This window comes from Crinia signifera, chromosome 7, assembly GCF_055691185.1.
Source record: "Crinia signifera chromosome 7, ASM5569118v1, whole genome shotgun sequence".
Taxonomy (NCBI): domain Eukaryota; kingdom Metazoa; phylum Chordata; class Amphibia; order Anura; family Myobatrachidae; genus Crinia; species Crinia signifera.
In genome coordinates, this window is record NC_139223.1 from 106,785,121 (window position 1) to 106,807,764 (window position 22,644).

The window sequence follows — 22,644 nt, forward strand, 5'->3', positions numbered from 1 at the left end:
GTGAAAAAACCTACAGCACCTGGTGTTCCCATGTGGTCTCCCACCCAAGTACTAACCAGGCCCAACACTGCTTAGTTTCCAAGATCAGACGAGATTGGGCATATCCAATGTGGTATGGCTGTAGGTGAGATACAGGCACTTTTTTGCCCTCTTCTACTTCTATCACCAGGTAAGCTAATAAAAAAGTTTCGTAACTGTTTTTGCTTACTGAAAAAAATCATGTGTTGGTAATGTAAAAAGACCTACAGGACATGATATTAGCAGGGGATCTTAAATTAAAATACTTAAGAGGCTCAACACTGTTTAGCTGCCAAAAGCAGTTGGAATTGGGCCTAAACAGTGTGGTAAGTCTTTAGGTGATGGCTATTGTGTATGTTTGACCTCTTCTAAATGTCTGTGCTGGCAATAAAAAGAAAAAGTTTCCAATTTAAATAGATAGAGAATAAAAACAATTTGCCAGTAATGTGAAAAAACCTACAGCACCTGGTGTTCCCATGTGGTCTCCCACCCAAGTACTAACCAAGCCCAACACTGCTTAGCTTCCAAGATCAGATGAGATTGGGCCTATCCAATGTGGTATGGCTGTAGGTGAGATACATGCTCTTTTTTGCCCTCTTCTCTTCTATCACCAGGTAAGCTAATAAAAAAGCTTCCTAACTGTTTTTGCTTACTGAAAAAAATCATGTGTTGGTAATGTAAAAAGACCTACAGGACATGATATTAGCAGGGGATCTTAAATTAAAATACTAAAGAGGCTCAACACTGTTTAGCTGCCAAAAGCAGTTGGAATTGGGCCTAAACAGTGTGGTAAGTCTTTAGGTGATGGCTATTGTGTATGTTTGACCTCTGCTAAATGTCTGTGCTGGCAATAAAAAGAAAAAGTTTCCAATTTAAATAGATAGAGAATAAAAACAATTTGCCAGTAATGTGAAAAAACCTACAACACCTGGTGTTCCCATGTGGTCTCCCACCCAAGTACTAACCAGGCCCAACACTGCTTAGCTTCCAAGATCAGATGAGATTGGCCCTATCCAATGTGGTATGGCTGTAGGTGAGATACATGCACTTTTTTGCCCTCTTCTACTTCTATCACCAGGTAAGCTAATAAAAAAAGTTTCCTAACTGTTTTGGCTTAATGAAAAAAATCATGTTTTGGTAATGTAAAAAGACCTACAGGACATGATATTAGCAGGGGATCTTAAATGAAACAACTAAAGAGGCTCATACACTGTTTAGTTGCCAAAAGCAGTTGGAATTGGGCCTAAACAGTGTGGTAAGTCTTTAGGTGATGGCTATTGTGTCTGTTTGACCTCTTCCAAATGTCTGTACTGGCAATAAAAAGAAAAAGTTTCCAATTTAAATAGCTAGAGAATAAAAACAATTTGCCAGTAATGTGAAAAAACCTACAGCACCAGGTGTTCCCATGTGGTCTCCCACCCAAGTACTAACCAGGCCCAACACTGCTTAGCTTCCAAGATCAGACGAGATTGGGCCTATCCAATGTGGTATGGCTGTAGGTGAGATACATGCTCTTTTTTGCCCTCTTCTCTTCTATCACCAGGTAAGCTAATAAAAAAGCTTCCTAACTGTTTTTGCTTACTGAAAAAAATCATGTGTTGGTAATGTAAAAAGACCTACAGGACATGATATTAGCAGGGGATCTTAAATTAAAATACTAAAGAGGCTCAACACTGTTTAGCTGCCAAAAGCAGTTGGAATTGGGCCTAAACAGTGTGGTAAGTCTTTAGGTGATGGCTATTGTGTATGTTTGACCTCTTCTAAATGTCTGTGCTGGCAATAAAAAGAAAAAGTTTCCAATTTAAATAGATAGAGAATAAAAAAAATTGCCAGTAATGTGAAAAAACCTACAGCACCAGGTGTTCCCATGTGGTCTCCCACCCAAGTACTAACCAGGCCCAACACTGCTTAGCTTCCAAGATCAGACGAGATTGGGCCTATCCAATGTGGTATGGCTGTAGGTGAGATACATGCTCTTTTTTGACCTCTACTCTTCTATCACCAGGTAAGCTAATAAAAAAGCTTCCTAACTGTTTTTGCTTACTGAAAAAAATCATGTGTTGGTAATGTAAAAAGACCTACAGGACATGATATTAGCAGGGGATCTTAAATTAAACTACTAAAGAGGCTTAACACTGTTTAGCTGCCAAAAGCAGTTGGAATTGGGCCTAAACAGTGTGGTAAGTCTTTAGGTGATGGCTATTGTGTCTGTTTGACCTCTTACAAATGTCTCTACAGGCAATAAAAAGAAAAAGTTTCCAATTTAAATAGATAGAGAATAAAAACAATTTGCCAGTAATGTGAAAAAACCTACAGCACCTGGTGTTCCCATGTTGTCTCCCACCCAAGTACTAACCAGGCCCAACACTGCTTAGCTTCCAAGATCAGGCATATCCAATGTGGTATGGCTGTAGGTGAGATACAGGCACTTTTTTGCCCTCTTCTACTTCTATCACCAGGTAAGCTAATAAAAAAGTTTCGTAACTGTTTTTGCTTACTGAAAAAAATCATGTGTTGGCAATGTAAAAAGACCTACAGGACATGATATTAGCAGGGGATCTTAAATTAAACTACTAAAGAGGCTCAACACTGTTTAGCTGCCAAAAGCAGTTGGAATTGGGCCTAAACAGTGTGGTAAGTCTTTAGGTGATGGCTATTGTGTCTGTTTGACCTCTTCCAAATGTCTGTACTGGCAATAAAAAGAAAAAGTTTCCAATTTAAATAGCTAGAGAATAAAAACAATTTGCCAGTAACGTGAAAAAACCTACAGCACCTGGTGTTCCCATGTGGTCTCCCAGCCAAGTACTAACCAGGCCCAACACTGCTTAGCTTCCAAGATCAGACGAGATTGGGCCTATCCAATGTGGTATGGCTGTAGGTGAGATACTTGCACTTTTTTGCCCTCTTCTACTTCTATCACCAGGTAAGCTAATAAAAAAGTTTCCTAACTGTTTTGGCTTAATGAAAAAAATCATGTTTTGGTAATGTAAAAAGACCTACAGGACATTATATTAGCAGGGGATTTTAAATGAAACTACTAAAGAGGCTCATACACTGTTTAGCTGCCAAAAGCAGTTGGAATTGGGCCTAAACAGTGTGGTAAGTCTTTAGGTGATGGCTATTGTGTCTGTTTGACCTCTTCCAAATGTCTGTACTGGCAATAAAAAGAAAAAGTTTCCAATTTAAATAGCTAGAGAATAAAAACAATTTGCCAGTAATGTGAAAAAAACCTACAGCACCAGGTGTTCCCATGTGGTCTCCCACCCAAGTACTAACCAGGCCCAACACTGCTTAGCTTCCAAGATCAGACGAGATTGGGCCTATCCAATGTGGTATGGCTGTAGGTGAGATACATGCTCTTTTTTGCCCTCTTCTCTTCTATCACCAGGTAAGCTAATAAAAAAGCTTCCTGACTGTTTTTGCTTACTGAAAAAAATCATGTGTTGGTAATGTAAAAAGACCTACAGGACATGATATTAGCAGGGGATCTTAAATTAAACTACTAAAGAGGCTCAACACTGTTTAGCTGCCAAAAGCAGTTGGAATTGGGCCTAAACAGTGTGGTAAGTCTTTAGGTGATGGCTATTGTGTCTGTTTGACCTCTTACAAATGTCTCTACAGGCAATAAAAAGAAAAAGTTTCCAATTTAAATAGCTAGAGAATAAAAACAATTTGCCAGTAATGTGAAAAAACCTACAGCACCTGGTGTTCCCATGTGGTCTCCCACCCAAGTACTAACCAGGCCCAACACTGCTTAGTTTCCAAGATCAGACGAGATTGGGCATATCCAATGTGGTATGGCTGTAGGTGAGATACAGGCACTTTTTTGCCCTCTTCTACTTCTATCACCAGGTAAGCTAATAAAAAAGTTTCGTAACTGTTTTTGCTTACTGAAAAAAATCATGTGTTGGTAATGTAAAAAGACCTACAGGACATGATATTAGCAGGGGATCTTAAATTAAAATACTAAAGAGGCTCAACACTGTTTAGCTGCCAAAAGCAGTTGGAATTGGGCCTAAACAGTGTGGTAAGTCTTTAGGTGATGGCTATTGTGTATGTTTGACCTCTTCTAAATGTCTGTGCTGGCAATAAAAAGAAAAAGTTTCCAATTTAAATAGATAGAGAATAAAAACAATTTGCCAGTAATGTGAAAAAACCTACAGCACCTGGTGTTCCCATGTGGTCTCCCACCCAAGTACTAACCAAGCCCAACACTGCTTAGCTTCCAAGATCAGATGAGATTGGGCCTATCCAATGTGGTATGGCTGTAGGTGAGATACATGCTCTTTTTTGCCCTCTTCTCTTCTATCACCAGGTAAGCTAATAAAAAAGCTTCCTAACTGTTTTTGCTTACTGAAAAAAATCATGTGTTGGTAATGTAAAAAGACCTACAGGACATGATATTAGCAGGGGATCTTAAATTAAAATACTAAAGAGGCTCAACACTGTTTAGCTGCCAAAAGCAGTTGGAATTGGGCCTAAACAGTGTGGTAAGTCTTTAGGTGATGGCTATTGTGTATGTTTGACCTCTTCTAAATGTCTGTGCTGGCAATAAAAAGAAAAAGTTTCCAATTTAAATAGATAGAGAATAAAAACAATTTGCCAGTAATGTGAAAAAACCTACAGCACCTGGTGTTCCCATGTGGTCTCCCACCCAATTACTAACCAGGCCCAACACTTCTTAGCTTCCAAGATCAGACGAGATTTGGGCTATCCAATGTGGTACGGCTGTAGGTGAGATACATGCACTTTTTTGCCCTCTTCTACTTATATCACCAGGTAAGCTAATAAAAAAGTTTCCTAACTGTTTTGGCTTAATTAAAAAAATCATGTTTTGGTAATGTAAAAAGACCTACAGGACATGATATTAGCAGGGGATCTTAAATTAAACTACTAAAGAGGCTCAACACTGTTTAGCTGCCAAAAGCAGTTGGAATTGGGCCTAAACAGTGTGGTAAGTCTTTAGGTGATGGCTATTGTGTCTGTTTGACCTCTTACAAATGTCTCTACAGGCAATAAAAAGAAAAAGTTTCCAATTTAAATAGCTAGAGAATAAAAACAATTTGCCAGTAATGTGAAAAAACCTACAGCACCTGGTGTTCCCATGTGGTCTCCCACCCAAGTACTAACCAGGCCAAACACTGCTTAGCTTCCAAGATCAGACGAGATTGGGCATATCCAATGTGGTATGGCTGTAGGTGAGATACAGGCACTTTTTTGCCCTCTTCTACTTCTATCACCAGGTAAGCTAATAAAAAAGTTTCGTAACTGTTTTTGCTTACTGAAAAAAATCATGTGTTGGCAATGTAAAAAGACCTACAGGACATGATATTAGCAGGGGATCTTAAATTAAACTACTAAAGAGGCTCAACACTGTTTAGCTGCCAAAAGCAGTTGGAATTGGGCCTAAACAGTGTGGTAAGTCTTTAGGTGATGGCTATTGTGTATGTTTGACCTCTGCTAAATGTCTGTGCTGGCAATAAAAAGAAAAAGTTTCCAATTTAAATAGATAGAGAATAAAAACAATTTGCCAGTAATGTGAAAAAACCTACAACACCTGGTGTTCCCATGTGGTCTCCCACCCAAGTACTAACCAGGCCCAACACTGCTTAGCTTCCAAGATCAGATGAGATTGGCCCTATCCAATGTGGTATGGCTGTAGGTGAGATACATGCACTTTTTTGCCCTCTTCTACTTCTATCACCAGGTAAGCTAATAAAAAAAGTTTCCTAACTGTTTTGGCTTAATGAAAAAAATCATGTTTTGGTAATGTAAAAAGACCTACAGGACATGATATTAGCAGGGGATCTTAAATGAAACAACTAAAGAGGCTCATACACTGTTTAGTTGCCAAAAGCAGTTGGAATTGGGCCTAAACAGTGTGGTAAGTCTTTAGGTGATGGCTATTGTGTCTGTTTGACCTCTTCCAAATGTCTGTACTGGCAATAAAAAGAAAAAATTTCCAATTTAAATAGCTAGAGAATAAAAACAATTTGCCAGTAATGTGAAAAAACCTACAGCACCAGGTGTTCCCATGTGGTCTCCCCCCCAAGTACTAACCAGGCCCAACACTGCTTAGCTTCCAAGATCAGACGAGATTGGGCCTATCCAATGTGGTATGGCTGTAGGTGAGATACATGCTCTTTTTTGCCCTCTTCTCTTCTATCACCAGGTAAGCTAATAAAAAAGCTTCCTAACTGTTTTTGCTTACTGAAAAAAATCATGTGTTGGTAATGTAAAAAGACCTACAGGACATGATATTAGCAGGGGATCTTAAATTAAAATACTAAAGAGGCTCAACACTGTTTAGCTGCCAAAAGCAGTTGGAATTGGGCCTAAACAGTGTGGTAAGTCTTTAGGTGATGGCTATTGTGTATGTTTGACCTCTTCTAAATGTCTGTGCTGGCAATAAAAAGAAAAAGTTTCCAATTTAAATAGATAGAGAATAAAAACAATTTGCCAGTAATGTGAAAAAACCTACAGCACCAGGTGTTCCCATGTGGTCTCCCACCCAAGTACTAACCAGGCCCAACACTGCTTAGCTTCCAAGATCAGACGAGATTGGGCCTATCCAATGTGGTATGGCTGTAGGTGAGATACATGCTCTTTTTTGACCTCTTCTCTTCTATCACCAGGTAAGCTAATAAAAAAGCTTCCTAACTGTTTTTGCTTACTGAAAAAAATCATGTGTTGGTAATGTAAAAAGACCTACAGGACATGATATTAGCAGGGGATCTTAAATTAAACTACTAAAGAGGCTTAACACTGTTTAGCTGCCAAAAGCAGTTGGAATTGGGCCTAAACAGTGTGGTAAGTCTTTAGGTGATGGCTATTGTGTCTGTTTGACCTCTTACAAATGTCTCTACAGGCAATAAAAAGAAAAAGTTTCCAATTTAAATAGCTAGAGAATAAAAACAATTTGCCAGTAATGTGAAAAAACCTACAGCACCTGGTGTTCCCATGTTGTCTCCCACCCAAGTACTAACCAGGCCCAACACTGCTTAGCTTCCAAGATCAGACGAGATTGGGCATATCCAATGTGGTATGGCTGTAGGTGAGATACAGGCACTTTTTTGCCCTCTTCTACTTCTATCACCAGGTAAGCTAATAAAAAAGCTTCGTAACTGTTTTTGCTTACTGAAAAAAATCATGTGTTGGCAATGTAAAAAGACCTACAGGACATGATATTAGCAGGGGATCTTAAATTAAACGACTAAAGAGGCTCAACACTGTTTAGCTGCCAAAAGCAGTTGGAATTGGGCCTAAACAGTGTGGTAAGTCTTTAGGTGATGGCTATTGTGTATGTTTGACCTCTTCTAAATGTCTGTGCTGGCAATAAAAAGAAAAAGTTTCCAATTTAAATAGATAGAGAATAAAAACAATTTGCCAGTAATGTGAAAAAACCTACAGCACCTGGTGTTCCCATGTGGTCTCCCACCCAAGTACTAACCAAGCCCAACACTGCTTAGCTTCCAAGATCAGATGAGATTGGGCCTATCCAGTGTGGTATGGCTGTAGGTGAGATACATGCTCTTTTTTGCCCTCTTCTCTTCTATCACCAGGTAAGCTAATAAAAAAGCTTCCTAACTGTTTTTGCTTACTGAAAAAAATCATGTGTTGGTAATGTAAAAAGACCTACAGGACATGATATTAGCAGGGGATCTTAAATTAAAATACTAAAGAGGCTCAACACTGTTTAGCTGCCAAAAGCAGTTGGAATTGGGCCTAAACAGTGTGGTAAGTCTTTAGGTGATGGCTATTGTGTATGTTTGACCTCTTCTAAATGTCTGTGCTGGCAATAAAAAGAAAAAGTTTCCAATTTAAATAGATAGAGAATAAAAACAATTTGCCAGTAATGTGAAAAAACCTACAGCACCTGGTGTTCCCATGTGGTCTCCCACCCAATTACTAACCAGGCCCAACACTTCTTAGCTTCCAAGATCAGGGCTATCCAATGTGGTATGGCTGTAGGTGAGATACATGCACTTTTTTGCCCTCTTCTACTTATATCACCAGGTAAGCTAATAAAAAAGTTTCCTAACTGTTTTGGCTTAATTAAAAAAATCATGTTTTGGTAATGTAAAAAGACCTACAGGACATGATATTAGCAGGGGATCTTAAATTAAACTACTAAATAGGCTCAACACTGTTTAGCTGCCAAAAGCAGTTGGAATTGGGCCTAAACAGTGTGGTAAGTCTTTAGGTGATGGCTATTGTGTCTGTTTGACCTCTTACAAATGTCTCTACAGGCAATAAAAAGAAAAAGTTTCCAATTTAAATAGCTAGAGAATAAAAACAATTTGCCAGTAATGTGAAAAAACCTACAGCACCTGGTGTTCCCATGTGGTCTCCCACCCAAGTACTAACCAGGCCAAACACTGCTTAGCTTCCAAGATCAGACGAGATTGGGCATATCCAATGTGGTATGGCTGTATGTGAGATACAGGCACTTTTTTGCCCTCTTCTACTTCTATCACCAGGTAAGCTAATAAAAAAGTTTCGTAACTGTTTTTGCTTACTGAAAAAAATCATGTGTTGGCAATGTAAAAAGACCTACAGGACATGATATTAGCAGGGGATCTTAAATTAAACTACTAAAGAGGCTCAACACTGTTTAGCTGCCAAAAGCAGTTGGAATTGGGCCTAAACAGTGTGGTAAGTCTTTAGGTGATGGCTATTGTGTATGTTTGACCTCTGCTAAATGTCTGTGCTGGCAATAAAAAGAAAAAGTTTCCAATTTAAATAGATAGAGAATAAAAACAATTTGCCAGTAATGTGAAAAAACCTACAACACCTGGTGTTCCCATGTGGTCTCCCACCCAAGTACTAACCAGGCCCAACACTGCTTAGCTTCCAAGATCAGATGAGATTGGCCCTATCCAATGTGGTATGGCTGTAGGTGAGATACATGCACTTTTTTGCCCTCTTCTACTTCTATCACCAGGTAAGCTAATAAAAAAAGTTTCCTAACTGTTTTGGCTTAATGAAAAAAATCATGTTTTGGTAATGTAAAAAGACCTACAGGACATGATATTAGCAGGGGATCTTAAATGAAACAACTAAAGAGGCTCATACACTGTTTAGTTGCCAAAAGCAGTTGGAATTGGGCCTAAACAGTGTGGTAAGTCTTTAGGTGATGGCTATTGTGTCTGTTTGACCTCTTCCAAATGTCTGTACTGGCAATAAAAAGAAAAAGTTTCCAATTTAAATAGCTAGAGAATAAAAACAATTTGCCAGTAATGTGAAAAAACCTACAGCACCAGGTGTTCCCATGTGGTCTCCCACCCAAGTACTAACCAGGCCCAACACTGCTTAGCTTCCAAGATCAGACGAGATTGGGCCTATCCAATGTGGTATGGCTGTAGGTGAGATACATGCTCTTTTTTGCCCTCTTCTCTTCTATCACCAGGTAAGCTAATAAAAAAGCTTCCTAACTGTTTTTGCTTACTGAAAAAAATCATGTGTTGGTAATGTAAAAAGACCTACAGGACATGATAATAGCAGGGGATCTTAAATTAAAATACTAAAGAGGCTCAACACTGTTTAGCTGCCAAAAGCAGTTGGAATTGGGCCTAAACAGTGTGGTAAGTCTTTAGGTGATGGCTATTGTGTATGTTTGACCTCTTCTAAATGTCTGTGCTGGCAATAAAAAGAAAAAGTTTCCAATTTAAATAGATAGAGAATAAAAAAATTTGCCAGTAATGTGAAAAAACCTACAGCACCAGGTGTTCCCATGTGGTCTCCCACCCAAGTACTAACCAGGCCCAACACTGCTTAGCTTCCAAGATCAGACGAGATTGGGCCTATCCAATGTGGTATGGCTGTAGGTGAGATACATGCTCTTTTTTGACCTCTTCTCTTCTATCACCAGGTAAGCTAATAAAAAAGCTTCCTAACTGTTTTTGCTTACTGAAAAAAATCATGTGTTGGTAATGTAAAAAGACCTACAGGACATGATATTAGCAGGGGATCTTAAATTAAACTACTAAAGAGGCTTAGCTGTTTAGCTGCCAAAAGCAGTTGGAATTGGGCCTAAACAGTGTGGTAAGTCTTTAGGTGATGGCTATTGTGTCTGTTTGACCTCTTACAAATGTCTCTACAGGCAATAAAAAGAAAAAGTTTCCAATTTAAATAGCTAGAGAATAAAAACAATTTGCCAGTAATGTGAAAAAACCTACAGCACCTGGTGTTCCCATGTTGTCTCCCACCCAAGTACTAACCAGGCCCAACACTGCTTAGCTTCCAAGATCAGACGAGATTGGGCATATCCAATGTGGTATGGCTGTAGGTGAGATACAGGCACTTTTTTGCCCTCTTCTACTTCTATCACCAGGTAAGCTAATAAAAAAGTTTCGTAACTGTTTTTGCTTACTGAAAAAAATCATGTGTTGGCAATGTAAAAAGACCTACAGGACATGATATTAGCAGGGGATCTTAAATTAAACTACTAAAGAGGCTCAACACTGTTTAGCTGCCAAAAGCAGTTGGAATTGGGCCTAAACAGTGTGGTAAGTCTTTAGGTGATGGCTATTGTGTATGTTTGACCTCTTCTAAATGTCTGTGCTGGCAATAAAAAGAAAAAGTTTCCAATTTAAATAGATAGAGAATAAAAACAATTTGCCAGTAACGTGAAAAAACCTACAGCACCTGGTGTTCCCATGTGGTCTCCCAGCCAAGTACTAACCAGGCCCAACACTGCATAGCTTCCAAGATCAGACGAGATTGGGCCTATCCAATGTGGTATGGCTGTAGGTGAGATACTTGCACTTTTTTGCCCTCTTCTACTTCTATCACCAGGTAAGCTAATAAAAAAGTTTCCTAACTGTTTTGGCTTAATGAAAAAAATCATGTTTTGGTAATGTAAAAAGACCTACAGGACATTATATTAGCAGGGGATCTTAAATGAAACTACTAAAGAGGCTCATACACTGTTTAGCTGCCAAAAGCAGTTGGAATTGGGCCTAAACAGTGTGGTAAGTCTTTAGGTGATGGCTATTGTGTCTGTTTGACCTCTTCCAAATGTCTGTACTGGCAATAAAAAGAAAAAGTTTCCAATTTAAATAGCTAGAGAATAAAAACAATTTGCCAGTAATGTGAAAAAAACCTACAGCACCAGGTGTTCCCATGTGGTCTCCCACCCAAGTACTAACCAGGCCCAACACTGCTTAGCTTCCAAGATCAGACGAGATTGGGCCTATCCAATGTGGTATGGCTGTAGGTGAGATACATGCTCTTTTTTGCCCTCTTCTCTTCTATCACCAGGTAAGCTAATAAAAAAGCTTCCTGACTGTTTTTGCTTACTGAAAAAAATCATGTGTTGGTAATGTAAAAAGACCTACAGGACATGATATTAGCAGGGGATCTTAAATTAAACTACTAAAGAGGCTCAACACTGTTTAGCTGCCAAAAGCAGTTGGAATTGGGCCTAAACAGTGTGGTAAGTCTTTAGGTGATGGCTATTGTGTCTGTTTGACCTCTTACAAATGTCTCTACAGGCAATAAAAAGAAAAAGTTTCCAATTTAAATAGCTAGAGAATAAAAACAATTTGCCAGTAATGTGAAAAAACCTACAACACCTGGTGTTCCCATGTGGTCTCCCACCAAAGTACTAACCAGGCCCAACACTGCTTAGTTTCCAAGATCAGACGAGATTGGGCATATCCAATGTGGTATGGCTGTAGGTGAGATACAGGCACTTTTTTGCCCTCTTCTACTTCTATCACCAGGTAAGCTAATAAAAAAGTTTCGTAACTGTTTTTGCTTACTGAAAAAAATCATGTGTTGGCAATGTAAAAAGACCTACAGGACATGATATTAGCAGGGGATCTTAAATGAAACTACTAAAGAGGCTCAACACTGTTTAGCTGCCAAAAGCAGTTGGAATTGGGCCTAAACAGTGTGGTAAGTCTTTAGGTGATGGCTATTGTGTATGTTTGACCTCTTCTAAATGTCTGTGCTGGCAATAAAAAGAAAAAGTTTCCAATTTAAATAGATAGAGAATAAAAACAATTTGCCAGTAATGTGAAAAAACCTACAGCACCTGGTGTTCCCATGTGGTCTCCCACCCAAGTACTAACCAGGCCCAACACTGCTTAGCTTCCAAGATCAGATGAGATTGGGCCTATCCAATGTGGTATGGCTGTAGGTGAGATACATGCACTTTTTTGCCCTCTTCTACTTATATCACCAGGTAAGCTAATAAAAAAGTTTCCTAACTGTTTTGGCTTAATGAAAAAAATCATGTTTTGGTAATGTAAAAAGACCTACAGGACATGATATTAGCAGGGGATCTTAAATGAAACTACTAAAGAGGCTCATACACTGTTTAGCTGCCAAAAGCAGTTGGAATTGGGCCTAAACAGTGTGGTAAGTCTTTAGGTGATGGCTATTGTGTCTGTTTGACCTCTTCCAAATGTCTGTACTGGCAATAAAAAGAAAAAGTTTCCAATTTAAATAGCTAGAGAATAAAAACAATTTGCCAGTAATGTGAAAAAACCTACAGCACCAGGTGTTCCCATGTGGTCTCCCACCAAAGTACTAACCAGGCCCAACACTGCTTAGCTTCCAAGATCAGTCGAGATTGGGCCTATCCAATGTGGTATGGCTGTAGGTGAGATACATGCTCTTTTTTGCCCTCTTCTCTTCTATCACCAGGTAAGCTAATAAAAAAGCTTCCTAACTGTTTTTGCTTACTGAAAAAAATCATGTGTTAGTAATGTAAAAAGACCTACAGGACATGATATTAGCAGGGGATCTTAAATTAAACTACTAAAGAGGCTCAACACTGTTTAGCTGCCAAAAGCAGTTGGAATTGGGCCTAAACAGTGTGGTAAGTCTTTAGGTGATGGCTATTGTGTCTGTTTGACCTCTTACAAATGTCTCTACAGGCAATAAAAAGAAAAAGTTTCCAATTTAAATAGCTAGAGAATAAAAACAATTTGCCAGTAATGTGAAAAAACCTACAGCACCTGGTGTTCCCATGTGGTCTCCCACCTAAATACTAACCAGGCCCAACACTGCTTAGCTTCCAAGATCAGACGAGATTGGGCATATCCAATGTGGTATGGCTGTAGGTGAGATACAGGCACTTTATTGCACTCTTCTACTTCTATCACCAGGTAAGCTAATAAAAAAGTTTCGTAACTGTTTTTGCTTACTGAAAAAAATCATGTGTTGGCAATGTAAAAAGACCTACAGGACATGATATTAGCAGGGGATCTTAAATTAAACGACTAAAGAGGCTCAACACTGTTTAGCTGCCAAAAGCAGTTGGAATTGGGCCTAAACAGTGTGGTAAGTCTTTAGGTGATGGCTATTGTGTATGTTTGACCTCTTCTAAATGTCTGTGCTGGCAATAAAAAGAAAAAGTTTCCAATTTAAATAGATAGAGAATAAAAACAATTTGCCAGTAATGTGAAAAAACCTACAGCACCTGGTGTTCCCATGTGGTCTCCCACCCAAGTACTAACCAGGCCCAACACTGCTTAGCTTCCAAGATCAGATGAGATTGGGCCTATCCAATGTGGTATGGCTGTAGGTGAGATACATGCACTTTTTTGCCCTCTTCTACTTATATCACCAGGTAAGCTAATAAAAAAGTTTCCTAACTGTTTTGGCTTAATGAAAAAAATCATGTTTTGGTAATGTAAAAAGACCTACAGGACATGATATTAGCAGGGGATCTTAAATGAAACTACTAAAGAGGCTCATACACTGTTTAGCTGCCAAAAGCAGTTGGAATTGGGCCTAAACAGTGTGGTAAGTCTTTAGGTGATGGCTATTGTGTCTGTTTGACCTCTTCCAAATGTCTGTACTGGCAATAAAAAGAAAAAGTTTCCAATTTAAATAGCTAGAGAATAAAAACAATTTGCCAGTAATGTGAAAAAACCTACAGCACCAGGTGTTCCCATGTGGTCTCCCACCAAAGTACTAACCAGGCCCAACACTGCTTAGCTTCCAAGATCAGACGAGATTGGGCCTATCCAATGTGGTATGGCTGTAGGTGAGATACATGCTCTTTTTTGCCCTCTTCTCTTCTATCACCAGGTAAGCTAATAAAAAAGCTTCCTAACTGTTTTTGCTTACTGAAAAAAATCATGTGTTAGTAATGTAAAAAGACCTACAGGACATGATATTAGCAGGGGATCTTAAATTAAACTACTAAAGAGGCTCAACACTGTTTAGCTGCCAAAAGCAGTTGGAATTGGGCCTAAACAGTGTGGTAAGTCTTTAGGTGATGGCTATTGTGTCTGTTTGACCTGTTACAAATGTCTCTACAGGCAATAAAAAGAAAAAGTTTCCAATTAAAATAGCTAGAGAATAAAAACAATTTGCCAGTAATGTGAAAAAACCTACAGCACCTGGTGTTCCCATGTGGTCTCCCACCTAAATACTAACCAGGCCCAACACTGCTTAGCTTCCAAGATCAGACGAGATTGGGCATATCCAATGTGGTATGGCTGTAGGTGAGATACAGGCACTTTTTTGCCCTCTTCTACTTCTATCACCAGGTAAGCTAATAAAAAAGTTTCGTAACTGTTTTTGCTTACTGAAAAAAATCATGTGTTGGCAATGTAAAAAGACCTACAGGACATGATATTAGCAGGGGATCTTAAATTAAACTACTAAAGAGGCTCAACACTGTTTAGCTGCCAAAAGCAGTTGGAATTGGGCCTAAACAGTGTGGTAAGTCTTTAGGTGATGGCTATTGTGTATGTTTGACCTCTTCTAAATGTCTGTGCTGGCAATAAAAAGAAAAAGTTTCCAATTTAAATAGATAGAGAATAAAAACAATTTGCCAGTAATGTGAAAAAACCTACAGCACCTGGTGTTCCCATGTTGTCTCCCACCCAAGTACTAACCAGGCCCAACACTGCTTAGCTTCCAAGATCAGACGAGATTGGGCCTATCCAATGTGGTATGGCTGTAGGTGAGATACATGCACTTTTTTGCCCTCTTCTACTTCTATCACCAGGTAAGCTAATAAAAAAGTTTCCTACCTGTTTTGGCTTAATGAAAAAAATCATGTTTTGGTAATGTAAAAAGACCTACAGGACATGATATTAGCAGGGGATCTTAAATGAAACTACTAAAGAGGCTCGTACACTGTTTAGCTGCCAAAAGCAGTTGGAATTGGGCCTAAGCAGTGTGGTAAGTCTTTAGGTGATGGCTATTGTGTCTGTTTGACCTCTTCCAAATGTCTGTACTGGCAATAAAAAGAAAAAGTTTCCAATTTAAATAGCTAGAGAATAAAAACAATTTGCCAGTAATATGAAAAAACCTACAGCACCAGGTGTTCCCATGTGGTCTCCCACCCAAGTACTAAAAAGGCCCAACACTGCTTAGCTTCCAAGATCAGACGAGATTGGGCCTATCCAATGTGGTATGGCTGTAGGTGAGATACATGCTCTTTTTTGCCCTCTTCTCTTCTATCACCAGGTAAGCTAATAAAAAAGCTTCCTAACTGTTTTTGCTTACTGAAAAAAATCATGTGTTGGTAATGTAAAAAGACCTACAGGACATGATATTAGCAGGGGATCTTAAATGAAACTACTAAAGAGGCTCATACACTGTTTAGCTGCCAAAAGCAGTTGGAATTGGGCCTAAACAGTGTGGTAAGTCTTTAGGTGATGGCTATTGTGTCTGTTTGACCTCTTCCAAATGTCTGTACTGGCAATAAAAAGAAAAAGTTTCCAATTTAAATAGCTAGAGAATAAAAACAATTTGCCAGTAATGTGAAAAAACCTACAGCACCAGGTGTTCCCATGTGGTCTCCCACCAAAGTACTAACCAGGCCCAACACTGCTTAGCTTCCAAGATCAGACGAGATTGGGCCTATCCAATGTGGTATGGCTGTAGGTGAGATACATGCTCTTTTTTGCCCTCTTCTCTTCTATCACCAGGTAAGCTAATAAAAAAGCTTCCTAACTGTTTTTGCTTACTGAAAAAAATCATGTGTTAGTAATGTAAAAAGACCTACAGGACATGATATTAGCAGGGGATCTTAAATTAAACTACTAAAGAGGCTCAACACTGTTTAGCTGCCAAAAGCAGTTGGAATTGGGCCTAAACAGTGTGGTAAGTCTTTAGGTGATGGCTATTGTGTCTGTTTGACCTGTTACAAATGTCTCTACAGGCAATAAAAAGAAAAAGTTTCCAATTAAAATAGCTAGAGAATAAAAACAATTTGCCAGTAATGTGAAAAAACCTACAGCACCTGGTGTTCCCATGTGGTCTCCCACCTAAATACTAACCAGGCCCAACACTGCTTAGCTTCCAAGATCAGACGAGATTGGGCATATCCAATGTGGTATGGCTGTAGGTGAGATACAGGCACTTTTTTGCCCTCTTCTACTTCTATCACCAGGTAAGCTAATAAAAAAGTTTCGTAACTGTTTTTGCTTACTGAAAAAAATCATGTGTTGGCAATGTAAAAAGACCTACAGGACATGATATTAGCAGGGGATCTTAAATTAAACTACTAAAGAGGCTCAACACTGTTTAGCTGCCAAAAGCAGTTGGAATTGGGCCTAAACAGTGTGGTAAGTCTTTAGGTGATGGCTATTGTGTATGTTTGACCTCTTCTAAATGTCTGTGCTGGCAATAAAAAGAAAAAGTTTCCAATTTAAATAGATAGAGAATAAAAACAATTTGCCAGTAATGTGAAAAAACCTACAGCACCTGGTGTTCCCATGTGGTCTCCCACCCAAGTACTAACCAGGCCCAACACTGCTTAGCTTCCAAGATCAGACGAGATTGGGCCTATCCAATGTGGTATGGCTGTAGGTGAGATACATGCACTTTTTTGCCCTCTTCTACTTCTATCACCAGGTAAGCTAATAAAAAAGTTTCCTACCTGTTTTGGCTTAATGAAAAAAATCATGTTTTGGTAATGTAAAAAGACCTACAGGACATGATATTAGCAGGGGATCTTAAATGAAACTACTAAAGAGGCTCATACACTGTTTAGCTGCCAAAAGCAGTTGGAATTGGGCCTAAACAGTGTGGTAAGTCTTTAGGTGATGGCTATTGTGTCTGTTTGACCTCTTCCAAATGTCTGTACTGGCAATAAAAAGAAAAAGTTTCCAATTTAAATAGCTAGAGAATAAAAACAATTTGCCAGTAATGTGAAAAAACCTACAGCACCAGGTGTTCCCATGTGGTCTCCCACCCAAGTACTAACCAGGCCCAACACTGCTTAGCTTCCAAGATCAGACGAGATTGGGCCTATCCAATGTGGTATGGCTGTAGGTGAGATACATGCTCTTTTTTGACCTCTTCTCTTCTATCACCAGGTAAGCTAATAAAAAAGTTTCCTAACTGTTTTGGCTTAATGAAAAAAATCATGTTTTGGTAATGTAAAAAGACCTACAGGACATGATATTAGCAGGGGATCTTAAATGAAACTACTAAAGAGGCTCGTACACTGTTTAGCTGCCAAAAGCAGTTGGAATTGGGCCTAAGCAGTGTGGTAAGTCTTTAGGTGATGGCTATTGTGTCTGTTTGACCTCTTCCAAATGTCTGTACTGGCAATAAAAAGAAAAAGTTTCCAATTTAAATAGCTAGAGAATAAAAACAATTTGCCAGTAATATGAAAAAACCTACAGCACCAGGTGTTCCCATGTGGTCTCCCACCCAAGTACTAAAAAGGCCCAACACTGCTTAGCTTCCAAGATCAGACGAGATTGGGCCTATCCAATGTGGTATGGCTGTAGGTGAGATACATGCTCTTTTTTGCCCTCTTCTCTTCTATCACCAGGTAAGCTAATAAAAAAGCTTCCTAACTGTTTTTGCTTACTGAAAAAAATCATGTGTTGGTAATGTAAAAAGACTTACAGGACATGATATTAGCAGGGGATCTTAAATTAAACTACTAAAGAGGCTCAACACTGTTTAGCTGCCAAAAGCAGTTGGAATTGGGCCTAAACAGTGTGGTAAGTCTTTAGGTGATGGCTATTGTGTCTGTTTGACCTCTTACAAATGTCTCTACAGGCAATAAAAAGAAAAAGTTTCCAATTTAAATAGCTAGAGAATAAAAACAATTTGCCAGTAATGTGAAAAAACCTACAGCACCTGGTGTTCCCATGTGGTCTCCCACCCAAGTACTAACCAGGCCCAACACTGCTTAGCTTCCAAGATCAGACGAGATTGGACATATCCAATGTGGTATGGCTGTAGATGAGATACATACACTTTTTTGCCCTCTTCTACTTCTATCACCAGGTAAGCTAATAAAAAAGTTTCGTAACTGTTTTTGCTTACTGAAAAAAATCATGTGTTGGCAATGTAAAAAGACCTACAGGACATGATATTAGCAGGGGATCTTAAATAAACTACTAAAGAGGCTCAACACTGTTTAGCTGCCAAAAGCAGTTGGAATTGGGCCTAAACAGTGTGGTAAGTCTTTAGGTGATGGCTATTGTGTATGTTTGACCTCTTCTAAATGTCTGTGCTGGCAATAAAAAGAAAAAGTTTCCAATTTAAATAGATAGAGAATAAAAAAAATTTGCCAGTAATGTGAAAAAACCTACAGCACCTGGTGTTCCCATGTGGTCTCCCACCCAAGTACTAACCAGGGCCAACACTGCTTAGCTTCCAAGATCAGACGAGATTGGGCCTATCCAATGTGGTATGGCTGTAGGTGAGATACCTGCACTTTTTTTGCCCTCTTCTACTTCTATCACCAGGTAAGCTAATTAAAAAGTTTCCTAACTGTTTTGGCTTAATGAAAAAAATCATGTTTTGGTAATGTAAAAAGACCTACAGGACATGATATTAGCAGGGGATCTTAAATGAAACTACTAAAGAGGCTCATACACTGTTTAGCTGCCAAAAGCAGTTGGAATTGGGCCTAAACAGTGTGGTAAGTCTTTAGGTGATGGCTATTGTGTCTGTTTGACCTCTTCCAAATGTCTGTACTGGCAATAAAAAGAAAAAGTTTCCAATTTAAATAGCTAGAGAATAAAAACAATTTGCCAGTAATGTGAAAAAACCTACAGCACCAGTTGTTCCCATGTGGTCTCCCACCCAAGTACTAACCAGGCCCAACACTGCTTAGCTTCCAAGATCAGACGAGATTGGGCCTATCTAATGTGGTATGGCTGTAGGTGAGATACATGCACTTTTTTGCCCTCTTCTACTTCTATCACCAGGTAAGCTAATAAAAAAGTTTCCTAACTGTTTTGGCTTAATTAAAAAAATCATGTTTTGGTAATGTAAAAAGACCTACAGGACATGATATTAGCAGGGGATCTTAAATGAAACTACTAAAGAGGCTCATACACTGTTTAGCTGCCAAAAGCAGTTGGAATTGGGCCTAAACAGTGTGGTAAGTCTTTAGGTGATGGCTATTGTGTCTGTTTGACCTCTTCCAAATGTCTGTACTGGCAATAAAAAGAAAAAGTTTCCAATTTAAATAGCTAGAGAATAAAAACAATTTGCCAGTAATGTGAAAAAACCTACAGCACCAGGTGTTCCCATGTGGTCTCCCACCAAAGTACTAACCAGGCCCAACACTGCTTAGCTTCCAAGATCAGACGAGATTGGGCCTATCCAATGTGGTATGGCTGTAGGTGAGATACATGCTCTTTTTTGCCCTCTTCTCTTCTATCACCAGGTAAGCTAATAAAAAAGCTTCCTAACTGTTTTTGCTTACTGAAAAAAATCATGTGTTGGTAATGTAAAAAGACCTACAGGACATGATATTAGCAGGGGATCTTAAATTAAAATACTAAAGAGGCTCAACACTGTTTAGCTGCCAAAAGCAGTTGGAATTGGGCCTAAACAGTGTGGTAAGTCTTTAGGTGATGGCTATTGTGTCTGTTTGACCTCTTACAAATGTCTCTACAGGCAATAAAAAGAAAAAGTTTCCAATTTAAATAGCTAGAGAATAAAAACAATTTGCCAGTAATGTGAAAAAAACTACAGCACCTGGTGTTCCCATGTGGTCTCCCACCCAAGTACTAACCAGGCCCAACACTGCTTAGCTTCCAAGATCAGACGAGATTGGGCATATCCAATGTGGTAAGGCTGTAGGTGAGATACAGGCACTTTTTTGCCCTCTTCTACTTCTATCACCAGGTAAGCTAATAAAAAAGTTTCGTAACTGTTTTTGCTTACTGCAAAAAATCATGTGTTGGCAATGTAAAAAGACCTACAGGACATGATATTAGCAGGGGATCTTAAATTAAACTACTAAAGAGGCTCAACACTGTTGCTGCCAAAAGCAGTTGGAATTGGGCCTAAACAGTGTGGTAAGTCCTTAGGTGATGGCTATTGTGTATGTTTGACCTCTTCTAAATGTCTGTGCTGGCAATAAAAAGAAAAAGTTTCCAATTTAAATAGATAGAGAATAAAAACAATTTGCCAGTAATGTGAAAAAACCTACAGCACCTGCTGTTCCCATGTGGTCTCCCACCCAACTACTAACCAGGCCCAACACTGCTTAGCTTCCAAGATCAGACGAGATTGGGCCTATCCAATGTGGTATGGCTGTAGGTGAGATACATGCACTTTTTTGCCCTCTTCTACTTCTATCACCAGGTAAGCTAATAAAAAAGTTTCCTAACTGTTTTGGCTTAATGAAAAAAATCATGTTTTGGTAATGTAAAAAGACCTACAGGACATGATATTAGCAGGGGATCTTAAATGAAACTACAAAAGAGGCTCATACACTGTTTAGCTGCCAAAAGCAGTTGGAATTGGGCCTAAACGGTGTGGTAAGTCTTTAGGTGATGGCTATTGTGTCTGTTTGACCTCTTCCAAATGTCTGTACTGGCAATAAAAAGAAAAAGTTTCCAATTTAAATAGCTAGAGAATAAAAACAATTTGCCAGTAATGTGAAAAAACCTACAGCACCAGGTGTTCCCATGTGGTCTCCCACCCAAGTACTAACCAGGCCCAACACTGCTTAGCTTCCAAGATCAGACGAGATTGGGCCTATCCAATGTGGTATGGCTGTAGGTGAGATACATGCTCTTTTTTGACCTCTTCTCTTCTATCACCAGGTAAGCTAATAAAAAAGCTTCCTAACTGTTTTTGCTTACTGAAAAAAATCATGTGTTGGTAATGTAAAAAGACCTACAGGACATGATATAAGCAGGGGATCTTAAATTAAACTACTAAAGAGGCTCAACACTGTTTAGCTGCCAAAAGCAGTTGGAATTGGGCCTAAACAGTGTGGTAAGTCTTTAGGTGATGGCTATTGTGTCTGTTTGACCTCTTACAAATGTCTCTACAGGCAATAAAAAGAAAAAGTTTCCAATTTAAATAGCTAGAGAATAAAAACAATTTGCCAGTAATGTGAAAAAACCTACAGCACCTGGTGTTCCCATGTGGTCTCCCACCCAAGTACTAACCAGGCCCAACACTGCTTAGCTTCCAAGATCAGACGAGATTGGGCATATCCAATGTGGTATGGCTGTAGGTGAGATACAGGCACTTTTTTGCCCTCTTCTACTTCTATCACCAGGTAAGCTAATAAAAAAGTTTCGTAACTGTTTTTGCTTACTGAAAAAAATCATGTGTTGGCAATGTAAAAAGACCTACAGGACATGATATTAGCAGGGGATCTTAAATTAAACTACTAAAAAGGCTCAACACTGTTTAGCTGCCAAAAGCAGTTGGAATTGGGCCTAAACAGTGTGGTAAGTCTTTAGGTGATGGCTATTGTGTATGTTTGACCTCTTCTAAATGTCTGTGCTGGCAATAAAAAGAAAAAGTTTCCAATTTAAATAGATAGAGAATAAAAACAATTTGATAGAGATAGAGAATAAAAACAATTTGGTAAGTCTTTAGGTGATGGCTATTGTGTCTGTTTGACCTCTTCCAAATGTCTGTACTGGCAATAAAAAGAAAAAGTTTCCAATTTAAATAGCTAGAGAATAAAAACAATTTGCCAGTAATGTGAAAAAACCAACAGCACCAGGTGTTCCCATGTGGTCTCCCTCCCAAGTACTAACCAGGAGCAACACTGCTTAGCTTCCAAGATCAGACGAGATTGGGGCTATCCAATGTGGTATGGCTGTAGGTGAGATACACGCACTTTTTTGCCCTCTTCTACTTCTATCACCAGGTAAGCTAATAAAAAAGTTTCCTAACTGTTTTGGCTTAATTAAAAAAATCATGTTTTGGTAATGTAAAAAGACCTACAGGACATGATATTAGCAGGGGATCTTAAATGAAACTACTAAAGAGGCTCATACACTGTTTAGCTGCCAAAAGCAGTTGGAATTGGGCCTAAACAGTGTGGTAAGTCTTTAGGTGATGGCTATTGTGTCTGTTTGACCTCTTCTAAATGTCTGTACTGGCAATAAAAAGAAAAAGTTTCCAATTTAAATAGCTAGAGAATAAAAACAATTTGCCAGTAATGTGAAAAAACCAACAGCACCAGGTGTTCCCATGAGGTCTCCCACCAAAGTACTAACCAGGCCCAACACTGAATAGCTTCCAAGATCAGACGAGATTGGGCCTATCCAATGTGGTATGGCTGTAGGTGAGATACATGCTCTTTTTTGCCCTCTTCTCTTCTATCACCAGGTAAGCTAATAAAAAAGCTTCCTAACTGTTTTTGCTTACTGAAAAAAATCATGTGTTGGTAATGTAAAAAGACCTACAGGACATGATATT

At 39.0% G+C, this 22,644-nt stretch overlaps 44 non-coding genes and 5 pseudogenes across 44 annotated transcripts; all 49 read right to left on the minus strand.

Annotated features, from left to right (window-relative positions):
* Positions 1-7: 7 nt before the first annotated feature.
* Positions 8-126, minus strand: LOC146021923 (5S ribosomal RNA). The gene has a single exon (XR_014451393.1). It is a non-coding gene; the product is annotated as a 5S ribosomal RNA (ribosomal RNA).
* Positions 127-471: 345 nt separating this feature from the next.
* LOC146022703 (5S ribosomal RNA) lies at positions 472-590 on the minus strand. Its single transcript, XR_014452148.1, has one exon. It is a non-coding gene; the product is annotated as a 5S ribosomal RNA (ribosomal RNA).
* A 344-nt stretch (positions 591-934) lies between these two features.
* LOC146024039 (5S ribosomal RNA) lies at positions 935-1,053 on the minus strand. Its single transcript, XR_014453436.1, has one exon. It is a non-coding gene; the product is annotated as a 5S ribosomal RNA (ribosomal RNA).
* Positions 1,054-1,400: 347 nt separating this feature from the next.
* LOC146022295 (5S ribosomal RNA) lies at positions 1,401-1,519 on the minus strand. Its single transcript, XR_014451759.1, has one exon. It is a non-coding gene; the product is annotated as a 5S ribosomal RNA (ribosomal RNA).
* Positions 1,520-1,862: 343 nt separating this feature from the next.
* LOC146022296 (5S ribosomal RNA) lies at positions 1,863-1,981 on the minus strand. Its single transcript, XR_014451760.1, has one exon. It is a non-coding gene; the product is annotated as a 5S ribosomal RNA (ribosomal RNA).
* Positions 1,982-2,325: 344 nt separating this feature from the next.
* On the minus strand, positions 2,326-2,434 carry LOC146025259 (5S ribosomal RNA; annotated as a pseudogene).
* Positions 2,435-2,779: 345 nt separating this feature from the next.
* On the minus strand, positions 2,780-2,898 carry LOC146022800 (5S ribosomal RNA). Its single transcript, XR_014452240.1, has one exon. It is a non-coding gene; the product is annotated as a 5S ribosomal RNA (ribosomal RNA).
* Positions 2,899-3,245: 347 nt separating this feature from the next.
* On the minus strand, positions 3,246-3,364 carry LOC146022297 (5S ribosomal RNA). Its single transcript, XR_014451761.1, has one exon. It is a non-coding gene; the product is annotated as a 5S ribosomal RNA (ribosomal RNA).
* Positions 3,365-3,708: 344 nt separating this feature from the next.
* On the minus strand, positions 3,709-3,827 carry LOC146021936 (5S ribosomal RNA). The gene has a single exon (XR_014451405.1). It is a non-coding gene; the product is annotated as a 5S ribosomal RNA (ribosomal RNA).
* Positions 3,828-4,172: 345 nt separating this feature from the next.
* Positions 4,173-4,291, minus strand: LOC146022704 (5S ribosomal RNA). Its single transcript, XR_014452149.1, has one exon. It is a non-coding gene; the product is annotated as a 5S ribosomal RNA (ribosomal RNA).
* A 344-nt stretch (positions 4,292-4,635) lies between these two features.
* LOC146025150 (5S ribosomal RNA) lies at positions 4,636-4,754 on the minus strand (annotated as a pseudogene).
* A 345-nt stretch (positions 4,755-5,099) lies between these two features.
* Positions 5,100-5,218, minus strand: LOC146023157 (5S ribosomal RNA). The gene has a single exon (XR_014452583.1). It is a non-coding gene; the product is annotated as a 5S ribosomal RNA (ribosomal RNA).
* Positions 5,219-5,563: 345 nt separating this feature from the next.
* LOC146024041 (5S ribosomal RNA) lies at positions 5,564-5,682 on the minus strand. The gene has a single exon (XR_014453438.1). It is a non-coding gene; the product is annotated as a 5S ribosomal RNA (ribosomal RNA).
* A 347-nt stretch (positions 5,683-6,029) lies between these two features.
* On the minus strand, positions 6,030-6,148 carry LOC146023684 (5S ribosomal RNA). Its single transcript, XR_014453093.1, has one exon. It is a non-coding gene; the product is annotated as a 5S ribosomal RNA (ribosomal RNA).
* A 344-nt stretch (positions 6,149-6,492) lies between these two features.
* On the minus strand, positions 6,493-6,611 carry LOC146022298 (5S ribosomal RNA). The gene has a single exon (XR_014451762.1). It is a non-coding gene; the product is annotated as a 5S ribosomal RNA (ribosomal RNA).
* A 344-nt stretch (positions 6,612-6,955) lies between these two features.
* LOC146023536 (5S ribosomal RNA) lies at positions 6,956-7,074 on the minus strand. Its single transcript, XR_014452950.1, has one exon. It is a non-coding gene; the product is annotated as a 5S ribosomal RNA (ribosomal RNA).
* A 345-nt stretch (positions 7,075-7,419) lies between these two features.
* Positions 7,420-7,538, minus strand: LOC146021594 (5S ribosomal RNA). The gene has a single exon (XR_014451073.1). It is a non-coding gene; the product is annotated as a 5S ribosomal RNA (ribosomal RNA).
* Positions 7,539-7,882: 344 nt separating this feature from the next.
* On the minus strand, positions 7,883-7,991 carry LOC146025388 (5S ribosomal RNA; annotated as a pseudogene).
* A 345-nt stretch (positions 7,992-8,336) lies between these two features.
* Positions 8,337-8,455, minus strand: LOC146024081 (5S ribosomal RNA). Its single transcript, XR_014453476.1, has one exon. It is a non-coding gene; the product is annotated as a 5S ribosomal RNA (ribosomal RNA).
* A 345-nt stretch (positions 8,456-8,800) lies between these two features.
* LOC146024042 (5S ribosomal RNA) lies at positions 8,801-8,919 on the minus strand. Its single transcript, XR_014453439.1, has one exon. It is a non-coding gene; the product is annotated as a 5S ribosomal RNA (ribosomal RNA).
* Positions 8,920-9,266: 347 nt separating this feature from the next.
* LOC146022299 (5S ribosomal RNA) lies at positions 9,267-9,385 on the minus strand. Its single transcript, XR_014451763.1, has one exon. It is a non-coding gene; the product is annotated as a 5S ribosomal RNA (ribosomal RNA).
* A 343-nt stretch (positions 9,386-9,728) lies between these two features.
* Positions 9,729-9,847, minus strand: LOC146022301 (5S ribosomal RNA). Its single transcript, XR_014451765.1, has one exon. It is a non-coding gene; the product is annotated as a 5S ribosomal RNA (ribosomal RNA).
* Positions 9,848-10,189: 342 nt separating this feature from the next.
* On the minus strand, positions 10,190-10,308 carry LOC146023537 (5S ribosomal RNA). The gene has a single exon (XR_014452951.1). It is a non-coding gene; the product is annotated as a 5S ribosomal RNA (ribosomal RNA).
* A 345-nt stretch (positions 10,309-10,653) lies between these two features.
* On the minus strand, positions 10,654-10,772 carry LOC146024267 (5S ribosomal RNA). The gene has a single exon (XR_014453653.1). It is a non-coding gene; the product is annotated as a 5S ribosomal RNA (ribosomal RNA).
* A 347-nt stretch (positions 10,773-11,119) lies between these two features.
* On the minus strand, positions 11,120-11,238 carry LOC146022302 (5S ribosomal RNA). The gene has a single exon (XR_014451766.1). It is a non-coding gene; the product is annotated as a 5S ribosomal RNA (ribosomal RNA).
* A 344-nt stretch (positions 11,239-11,582) lies between these two features.
* Positions 11,583-11,701, minus strand: LOC146021603 (5S ribosomal RNA). Its single transcript, XR_014451082.1, has one exon. It is a non-coding gene; the product is annotated as a 5S ribosomal RNA (ribosomal RNA).
* A 345-nt stretch (positions 11,702-12,046) lies between these two features.
* Positions 12,047-12,165, minus strand: LOC146021525 (5S ribosomal RNA). Its single transcript, XR_014451007.1, has one exon. It is a non-coding gene; the product is annotated as a 5S ribosomal RNA (ribosomal RNA).
* Positions 12,166-12,511: 346 nt separating this feature from the next.
* Positions 12,512-12,630, minus strand: LOC146023848 (5S ribosomal RNA). The gene has a single exon (XR_014453251.1). It is a non-coding gene; the product is annotated as a 5S ribosomal RNA (ribosomal RNA).
* Positions 12,631-12,974: 344 nt separating this feature from the next.
* LOC146022733 (5S ribosomal RNA) lies at positions 12,975-13,093 on the minus strand. Its single transcript, XR_014452177.1, has one exon. It is a non-coding gene; the product is annotated as a 5S ribosomal RNA (ribosomal RNA).
* A 345-nt stretch (positions 13,094-13,438) lies between these two features.
* Positions 13,439-13,557, minus strand: LOC146021526 (5S ribosomal RNA). The gene has a single exon (XR_014451008.1). It is a non-coding gene; the product is annotated as a 5S ribosomal RNA (ribosomal RNA).
* Positions 13,558-13,903: 346 nt separating this feature from the next.
* Positions 13,904-14,022, minus strand: LOC146022653 (5S ribosomal RNA). Its single transcript, XR_014452099.1, has one exon. It is a non-coding gene; the product is annotated as a 5S ribosomal RNA (ribosomal RNA).
* Positions 14,023-14,366: 344 nt separating this feature from the next.
* On the minus strand, positions 14,367-14,485 carry LOC146022734 (5S ribosomal RNA). Its single transcript, XR_014452178.1, has one exon. It is a non-coding gene; the product is annotated as a 5S ribosomal RNA (ribosomal RNA).
* A 345-nt stretch (positions 14,486-14,830) lies between these two features.
* LOC146024335 (5S ribosomal RNA) lies at positions 14,831-14,949 on the minus strand. The gene has a single exon (XR_014453720.1). It is a non-coding gene; the product is annotated as a 5S ribosomal RNA (ribosomal RNA).
* Positions 14,950-15,295: 346 nt separating this feature from the next.
* Positions 15,296-15,414, minus strand: LOC146024616 (5S ribosomal RNA). The gene has a single exon (XR_014453988.1). It is a non-coding gene; the product is annotated as a 5S ribosomal RNA (ribosomal RNA).
* A 345-nt stretch (positions 15,415-15,759) lies between these two features.
* Positions 15,760-15,878, minus strand: LOC146022654 (5S ribosomal RNA). Its single transcript, XR_014452100.1, has one exon. It is a non-coding gene; the product is annotated as a 5S ribosomal RNA (ribosomal RNA).
* A 344-nt stretch (positions 15,879-16,222) lies between these two features.
* On the minus strand, positions 16,223-16,341 carry LOC146022735 (5S ribosomal RNA). Its single transcript, XR_014452179.1, has one exon. It is a non-coding gene; the product is annotated as a 5S ribosomal RNA (ribosomal RNA).
* Positions 16,342-16,686: 345 nt separating this feature from the next.
* Positions 16,687-16,805, minus strand: LOC146021988 (5S ribosomal RNA). The gene has a single exon (XR_014451456.1). It is a non-coding gene; the product is annotated as a 5S ribosomal RNA (ribosomal RNA).
* A 346-nt stretch (positions 16,806-17,151) lies between these two features.
* Positions 17,152-17,270, minus strand: LOC146022303 (5S ribosomal RNA). Its single transcript, XR_014451767.1, has one exon. It is a non-coding gene; the product is annotated as a 5S ribosomal RNA (ribosomal RNA).
* A 345-nt stretch (positions 17,271-17,615) lies between these two features.
* Positions 17,616-17,734, minus strand: LOC146024617 (5S ribosomal RNA). The gene has a single exon (XR_014453989.1). It is a non-coding gene; the product is annotated as a 5S ribosomal RNA (ribosomal RNA).
* A 344-nt stretch (positions 17,735-18,078) lies between these two features.
* Positions 18,079-18,197, minus strand: LOC146022914 (5S ribosomal RNA). The gene has a single exon (XR_014452350.1). It is a non-coding gene; the product is annotated as a 5S ribosomal RNA (ribosomal RNA).
* A 344-nt stretch (positions 18,198-18,541) lies between these two features.
* Positions 18,542-18,660, minus strand: LOC146023857 (5S ribosomal RNA). Its single transcript, XR_014453259.1, has one exon. It is a non-coding gene; the product is annotated as a 5S ribosomal RNA (ribosomal RNA).
* A 347-nt stretch (positions 18,661-19,007) lies between these two features.
* Positions 19,008-19,126, minus strand: LOC146024309 (5S ribosomal RNA). Its single transcript, XR_014453694.1, has one exon. It is a non-coding gene; the product is annotated as a 5S ribosomal RNA (ribosomal RNA).
* A 346-nt stretch (positions 19,127-19,472) lies between these two features.
* Positions 19,473-19,591, minus strand: LOC146022655 (5S ribosomal RNA). Its single transcript, XR_014452101.1, has one exon. It is a non-coding gene; the product is annotated as a 5S ribosomal RNA (ribosomal RNA).
* A 344-nt stretch (positions 19,592-19,935) lies between these two features.
* Positions 19,936-20,054, minus strand: LOC146023092 (5S ribosomal RNA). Its single transcript, XR_014452521.1, has one exon. It is a non-coding gene; the product is annotated as a 5S ribosomal RNA (ribosomal RNA).
* A 343-nt stretch (positions 20,055-20,397) lies between these two features.
* On the minus strand, positions 20,398-20,516 carry LOC146024367 (5S ribosomal RNA). The gene has a single exon (XR_014453751.1). It is a non-coding gene; the product is annotated as a 5S ribosomal RNA (ribosomal RNA).
* Positions 20,517-20,862: 346 nt separating this feature from the next.
* LOC146022304 (5S ribosomal RNA) lies at positions 20,863-20,981 on the minus strand. The gene has a single exon (XR_014451768.1). It is a non-coding gene; the product is annotated as a 5S ribosomal RNA (ribosomal RNA).
* Positions 20,982-21,325: 344 nt separating this feature from the next.
* On the minus strand, positions 21,326-21,444 carry LOC146023438 (5S ribosomal RNA). The gene has a single exon (XR_014452856.1). It is a non-coding gene; the product is annotated as a 5S ribosomal RNA (ribosomal RNA).
* A 484-nt stretch (positions 21,445-21,928) lies between these two features.
* LOC146025146 (5S ribosomal RNA) lies at positions 21,929-22,047 on the minus strand (annotated as a pseudogene).
* A 346-nt stretch (positions 22,048-22,393) lies between these two features.
* On the minus strand, positions 22,394-22,512 carry LOC146024977 (5S ribosomal RNA; annotated as a pseudogene).
* Positions 22,513-22,644: the final 132 nt, after the last annotated feature.